The sequence below is a fragment of the Juglans microcarpa x Juglans regia genome, chromosome 1D (genome assembly GCF_004785595.1).
Source record: "Juglans microcarpa x Juglans regia isolate MS1-56 chromosome 1D, Jm3101_v1.0, whole genome shotgun sequence".
Lineage (NCBI taxonomy): Eukaryota > Viridiplantae > Streptophyta > Magnoliopsida > Fagales > Juglandaceae > Juglans > Juglans microcarpa x Juglans regia.
In genome coordinates this window covers 33,918,821-33,926,913 of record NC_054594.1, presented here as the reverse complement: position 1 = coordinate 33,926,913, position 8,093 = coordinate 33,918,821, and the positions used below count along the sequence as shown (strand labels likewise).

At 39.1% G+C, this 8,093-nt stretch overlaps 1 pseudogene; it reads left to right on the top strand.

The window, feature by feature from the left end:
• The first annotated feature begins 7,715 nt into the window (after positions 1 to 7,715).
• LOC121243448 lies at positions 7,716 to 7,840 on the top strand (annotated as a pseudogene).
• Positions 7,841 to 8,093: the final 253 nt, after the last annotated feature.

Sequence of the window (8,093 nt, the reverse complement as noted above, 5' to 3'; positions counted from 1 at the left end):
ACTCCTCAAGAAAGCCAAAAATCAAGTCAATGATGAAGAATCTAGACCCGATGAGAACCCGTTTCAAGAACCTAGATTATATTAAAATCTAGACCAGTTGAAGAACCCGTCTCAAGAACTCAGATTACAAAGGAGGAATGCCACAAAGGTTGTGATTTACCTTTGATAAGTTCAAGAGTTCAATCAAGAACAAGAGGAGAAAACTCAACTCACAAATAAAATTCAATATTGTCTAATCTCTCAAATGAGACTACAAAGAGTTTTTAAACCCAAACCTAATCAAAACTCTAACCAAAATAAAGCCCCTTTTACCCAAAATTACCCTTGATGAACAGTACCGGCTACAGTACCCGCGGCTACAGTAACCCCTACAATAAATTGATGAAACCCTAGTTCCTAAAATGTAACTTTCCAAATAAGCCCTTGGCCAAAATACAAGGCCTTCCCAAAAACATAGTTCATAAGAAATAAGACATGTGAGCCAAGCATCTTCAAGCTCACTTATTCTAAACTAATAAAATAAATCATTTGACCAAATTAGAAGCCTCTAATAACAATAGGCCGTATCTCTAAGTCATGTCTTCCACAGCTTGAATAAAGTGGATCAAAGCTGGTTCTTCTTCTTTCAGACCCATCTTCAGTGTTGGGCTCTTGCTGGCTTCATCCCAAGTGGATTGCACCAATCCTTGCATTGCTTTCTTGATCTTCTTGGCCCTTGATCTTGTAATTGGCCTATCTGGAACTTGCAAAGGATATTTAAGAGTAAGCCCACCTTGGTTCCTATCATTCCCCCTCTCCTCAAAAGGATTCGACCTCGAATCTTCACCTACATCAAAAGGAGAAAGATCAGAAACATTGAAAGTTGCAGAAACTTTATACTCACATGGAAGATCCACTTTATATGCATTGTCATTAATTTTCTTAAGAATTTGGAAAGGTCCATCTCCTTGAGGATGCAACTTAGTCCTTCTATGGGCTGGGAATCTTTCTTTGCGCATGTGAACCCAAACCCAATCTCCTGGTTCAAAGATGACACGCCTTCGTCCTTTATTGGCTTGGGAAGTAACTCTTTCATTCTTTTGGGCAATTTGAAGCCGTACCCTCTCATGAAGTGACTTCACCAACTCTGCCTTCTTTTGTCCATCCAAACTACTCTGTCATCAACAGGTAAATGCATCAAGTCTAAAGGAGTAAGTGGATTAAATCCATAAACAATTTCAAAAGGAGAGTATGAAGTAGTAGTATGCATCGTCCTATTATATGCAAACTCTATAAATGGCAAACAATCCTCCCAAGTTTTTAAATTCTTATGAACAACAGTGCGTAAAAGCTGAGTTAAAGTCCTATTAACTACTTCAGTCTGACCATCAGTCTGCGGATGACAAGTAGTGGAAAATAAGAGCTTAGTACCCAATTTCCCCCACAACACCTTCCAAAAGTAGCTAAGGAATTTAACATCCCTATCAGAAACAATACTCCTAGGTACACCATGGAGTCGCACTATCTCCCGGAAAAACAAGTCAGCTATGTTTGTTGCATCATCTATTTTATGGCATGGAAAGAAATGTGCCATTTTACCGAATCTATCCACAACCACAAAAATAGAATCTCTACCCCTTTTGGTCCTAGGCAGCCCCAAAACAAAGTCTATAGATATGTTTACCCATGGCTTACTAGGAACGGGTAAGGGTGTATACAACCCTTGTGGCAAAACCTTAGATTTGGTCTTTCTACATATAATGCACATTCCACAAATACGGTTAACATCTCTTTTCATCTTAGGCCAAAAGAAATGTTCATGCAAAATGTCTAAAGTTTTCTTGACACCAAAGTGTCCCATTAATCCCCCACCATGTGCCTCACGCACCAATAACTCACGGATAGAACAATTTGGCAGACAAAGTTTGCTTTCTTTAAACAAATAACCATCATGCTTGTAAAACTTACCAAATGCCGCCTTATCACATGCTACATACACATTAGAAAAATCAGCATCATCGGCATACATGTCTTTCACATATTCAAACCCAAGCATTTTAGCACTCATAGAAGTAAGAAGTACATACCTCCGGGATAGAGCATCAGCAACAATGTTCTCCTTACCTTGCTTGTAACGGATGACATAGGGAAAGGTCTCAATGTATTCTATCCATCTAGCATGCCTTTTATTCAACTTACCTTGACCCTTGAGATGCTTCAATGATTCATGATCGGTGTGAATCACAAATTCCCTTGGCCATAGGTAGTGCTGCCAAGTCTCTAATGCACGAACAAGAGCGTAAAGCTCTTTGTCATAAGTAGGGTATTTCAGGGATGCCCCACTTAAATTTTCACTGAAGAAGGCTATGGGACGCCTATCCTGCATCAAAACGACTCCAAACCATATTCCTGAGGCATCACATTTAATCTCAAAAGCTTTGTTAAAATCAGGTAATGCTAACACAGGTGCAGAGCACAACCTTTTTTTGATAGTGGCAAAAGCATTCTCTTGATTAGCCCCTACTGAAACCCAACATTCTTTTTAATTACCTCAGTGAGTGGTGCAGCAATAGTGCTAAAGTCTTTAACAAAACGCCGATAAAAGCTAGCTAAGCCATGAAAGCTTCTTACCTCAGTAATGCTTTTTGGCGTTGGCCATTCCTTGATGGCCTTGACTTTCTCTTCATCCACTTTAATACCTTTTGTGCTAACAACATAACCAAGAAAAACAACTTTTTTCCATGCAAAAGGCACATTTCTTGAAATTAGCATACAACTTTTCACATCTCAACACATCAAACACATATCTCAAATGCTCAATATGTTCATTTAAGTCCTTGTTGTACACTAAGATATCATCAAAATACACAGCCACAAACTTGCCTATGAATGCACATAGGACATGGTTCATCAATCTCATGAAAGTACTGGGCGCATTTGTAAGTCCAAATGGCATAACCAACCATTCATAAAGCTCATACTTAGTCTTAAAAACAGTTTTCCATTCATCACCCTCTTTCATTCTAATTTGATGGTACCCACTTTTAAGATCAATTTTACTAAAAATACATGAGCCATGCAATTCATCAAGCATATCATCCAATCTAGGAATAGGATGGCGATACTTTATCGTGATATTGTTGACCGCCCTGCAATTAACGCACATCCTCCACGTCCCATCCTTCTTTGTCACTAGTAGCACTGGTACTGTACAAGGGCTCATGCTCTCCCTCACGTACCCCTTGCCCATCAAATCCTCAACTTGCCTTTGAAGCTCCTTTGTCTCCTCTGGATTACTCCTATAGGCTGGTCGGTTTGGAATGGCAGCCCCGGGCACAAAATCAATCTGGTGCTCAATGCCTCTAATGGGTGGCAACTCATTTGGCATCTCCTCCGGAAATATATCCTCAAACTCTTACAACAAAGAAACAGCCAAACTAGGAAGAGACTGGTTAGTTTCATCTAGAGTAAGATAAGACTCTTTATAGACAAGAAAAATCATAGGGCGATCTGTGAAGAAAGCCCTCTTAACCTCACTCTTTCTTGCATAGAAACTCACTTTTGCTTTTCCTTTTTTCTCTGCAGACTCTCTTTCTTTTTTCTCTCGTGGCTCCACTCTTTTTTCTATACTCTCAGCCACCTCTCTACTTTATTTTTCACTCTTTCTTTTATGCTCATTTGCACTCTCACTCTTTCTTTTTTGCTCAATCACTTTTTCACTCTTTCTTTTTTGATCACTCTCATTTTCACTCTTTCTCTTTTGATCACTCTCATTTTCACTCTTTCTCTTTTGAGTAACCTCACTTTTCAATTTCAGTTGGTCCTCATAGACCTGACTTGGAGTTAAAGGAGCAAACTTGATTGTTTTGCCCTCCTTCTCAAAGCTGTACATGTTCTTGAACCCATCGTGTGTCACCCTCCTATCATACTGCCACGGCCTCTCCAACAAAATATGGCCAGCATGCATAGGCACAACATCACAAAGCACCTCATCCTAATACTTTCCAATAGAAAAAGTAACTGACACTTGTTTGTCCACCCTAACCTCTCCACAATCATTCAACCACTGCAATTTGTATGGTCTAAAGTGTTTTAAGGTTGGTAAATTCAATTTCTCAACCAAAGTAGTGCTAGCCACATTAGTACAACTCCCCATCAATGATCATACTACATACCTTATTGTTGACATGGCATCTAGTATGGAAAATGTTCTCTCTTTGTTGCTCTATATCATCCACCTTAATGTGTGCATTGAGAGCACGCCTGGCAACAAGAGACTCACTGGTCATGGGGTATACCACTCCATCATCATCACTAGCATCAACCAACTCGGGCACCTCATCACTATCATCCTCACTCTCAGTCATCACCTCCCCATTGTCACTCATAATCATCACCCTCCTATTTGGACATTGAGAAGCAATGTGCCATGAACCCAAACACTTAAAACATTTAATATCTCTATTCCGTGAAGGTTGGGATTCTACCTTGGGTTTGTTGCTAGTTCCCTCATCTTTTCGCTTAAGTGGTTCGGTCTTTCTTTTTGCTTCAGCTGTATCATTCCTATCCCACTTTGATTTCCAAGTAGTGCTAGAAACCGAGGTGTACCTTGCTGTCCCTTTTCTCTTTAATTGTCTCTCCACCTTCAATGCCATGTGTACCATGTCTTCTATCTCTACATAATGCTGCAATTCAATTACATTGGCTAGGTCCCTATTCAAACCACTAAAAAATCTAGCCATGGTGGCCTCCCGGTCCTCCTTTACATTAGCCCGAATCATTGTCACCTCCATCTTCTTATGGTAATCCTCCACACTCCTAGACTCCTGTGTAAGATTTTGTAATTTCTGGTAAAAGTCTCTATAGTAATGGCTAGGTACAAATCTCCGCCTCATGAGAGCTTTCAACTCTCCCCATGTCTCTACTGGCCTCTCATAATTCCTCCTCCTATTGGTCACTAATTGATCCCACCAAATAATAGCATAATCAGTGAACTCAATTACCGCCAACTTCACTTTCTTCTTCTCAGAGTAATTATGGCAATCAAATACCAACTCTATTTTTTTCTCCCACTCTAGATAAACCTCAGGGTCAGTTCTACCTTGAAAATGTGGTATTTTCATTTTGATGCTACCAAGGTCTCTATCTATACCATCCCGACCCCTTAGATTCCCCTCAAATCCTCTTTCATGCCTAACTCTTCTATTTCTACCCGACCCAACGTCAGATGCTAAGTCTTCCTCATCCTCACCATCTCCTTCATTCTCATATTGATTTTCAACTCTATGCTCACGTCGCCTCCTATCTCTCCCACCTTGCAGACTTCTAATCGCTGCTTCTTGATTATCCATCCTATCTCTCACTTCACCCAACACAAAGTTCAACCGCTCAAACTGTTGTTGCATGGCCTGCAACACATAGGATGAGTTATCTGCTCTCCCCCTTGGTGATGTGCTACTCCACTGAGACATTATAAGATGCTGCACAAAAGAATGTTAGTGGCAAAAAAGTAAACCTCACACACTCCCTTACGTGTTTACACTCGAATAATGACACTCCACTCGTGTTTCACTCTTAATTGACTTTTACCCGATAATAGTCTCACACTCTCTTGCCTTTTACCTCAAGAGTTTTCCCACTTAAGTTCTTTAAGAACTAATTGAACTCAATCAAGACAAAGCAACCATGTTTTATCCCAACTAGTAATTAGGTCCAAGAAACAAGAACAAGAGTAAGACGGAAGGAATAAAAAAAAATGACACGTGAATCTAGGAAATTATACGAATGAAACAGTAACTATGAGACAAGATATCAACTAGAATAATGTATGCAGCCCCTTCGATGATAAGGCTCAAGAGAAATTTCAGTTTTCTTCTTTTTTTTTTTGGATGATTTTTTTTTTCTGGGCGAAATTTTTTTTTTTTTTTTTCACCAACTGATTTGATCACAATCAAGAATAAGCAATTAAGAAAACCCTAACAACAACTCAAAAATCCAAACACAAGTGCTATATGGCAGCCCCTAGAGCAAGAGATTTTAGCCAACACAAACCCTAGAACAATGAGATTCAGAAACCCTAACAATAGTGAAGAAATACAACAGCCACTATTTTTATTTTTATTTTTTGTAATCAATCATAGAGCAATGAAACCCTAGAATGAAATATGCAAGAAATAAAAGATAGAATCAGACCTGATTGGAAACCTGGCTCTGAATACCAAATGATAGGAACCCGGGGGAATGAATTCCCTTGAACCCACAATCAATTTGAAAACTCTCCAAGAAAGCCAAAAATCAAGTCAAGGATGGAGAATCTAAACCCGATGAGAACCCGTTTCAAGAACCTAGATTATATTAAAATCTAGACTCGTTGAAGAACCCGTCTCAAGAACCCAGATTACAAAGGAGGAACGCCACAAAGGTTGTGATTTACCTTTGATAAGTTCAAGAGTTCAATCAAGAACAAGAGGAGAAAACTCAACTCACAAATAAAATTCAATATTGTCTAATCTCTCAAATGAGGCTACAAAGAGTTTTTAAATCCAAACCTAATCAAAACCCTACCCAAAATAAAGCCCCTTTTACCCAAAATTACCCTTGATGAACAGTACTGGCTACAGTACCTGCGGCTACAGTAACCCCTACAATAAATTGATGAAACCCTAGTTCCTAAAATGTAACTTTCCAAATAAGCCCTTGGCCAAAATACAAGGCCTTCCCAAAAACATAGTTCATAAGAAATAAGACATGTGAGCCAAGCATCTTCAAGCCCACTTATTCTAAACTAATAAAATAAATCATTTGACCAAATTAGAAGCCTCTAATAACAATAGGCCATATCTCTAAGTCATGTCTTCCACAGCTTGAATAAAGTGGATCAAAGCTGGTTCTTCTTCTTTCAGACCCATCTTCAGTGTTGGGCTCTTGCTGGCTTCATCCCAAGTGGATTGCACCAATCCTTGCATTGCTTCCTTGATCTTCTTGGCCCTTGATCTTGTAATTGGCCCATCTGAAACTTGCAAAGGATATTTAAGAGTAGGCCCACCTTGGTTCCTATCATTTATGTTAATAGATATTTAAATATTTGAATTCTTGTATCTATCTAGATAATGTAATTTAAACTACTCTGCACTCATCTATATATATATGAATACACTTGAGCAACTGGTAATCAATTGAGCCAGACTTCACTTCTTTTATATTTCTAACTTGGTATTAGAGCATTAAATTGCTCATGCAACTCGATCCTATATGGCCTCGTCCAATCATTCTTTTGTTATCCCAGACATTTCCTCTTTGGTTTCAATCAAACTAGATGGAACCAATTATCTGAATTGGATTACCCAATTCATTACTGTGCTTAGAAGCCATGACTTACTAAACATTGTTGATGGGTCAGAAATCTGTCCCTCTCAATATCTTCTTGATTCCATTGGGAAATCTACTACTTCTAATTTCAATCCAGATTACTTGGTTTGGCAGAAGAAAGATCAATTTATTTTGGCCTGGTTAAATGCCACTCTCAGTGAGAAGATCCTCTCCACAGTCTATGGATTGACAACATCCAAAATGGTATGGAATACATTGGCTAGCATGTTTTCCTCTCAGTCCAGATCTCGCATCGCATTTCCCACCTCAAAAGACAGCTCCAAACATTGCAGCAGAGCATTAAAACCTACTCTGATTACTTGATCCTTGCCAAAAACTAGTCTAACCAGCTCACAGCAACAGGTAAACCCGTTGATGAGGAAGACTTGATCTCCTATGTCATCGAGGGTCTTAATTCCATTTATAATCCTTCCATCACATCTCTTAATTTTGCCACTCGAGACAAACCAATTTCATTTGATGATTTTCAAACTGAATTGCTCAATTATGAGCAATTACTTGAATCTCAAAACAAGACCCTTCCCAATGATGGCAGTCAATTTGCTTTCTTCACAAACAAACCAAAGTTTAACCATGACAAGAAATCCAAATACCCCACCCAGCAAGGCAAGCCTTCCAACTATAATCGACCTCCTGCCAATTCAAACACTAGCAACTTCTACCTTAAGTCACAATCATCCAACAACCCCTTCACCTCTGCCAAATTCCTACCATGCCAAATTTGT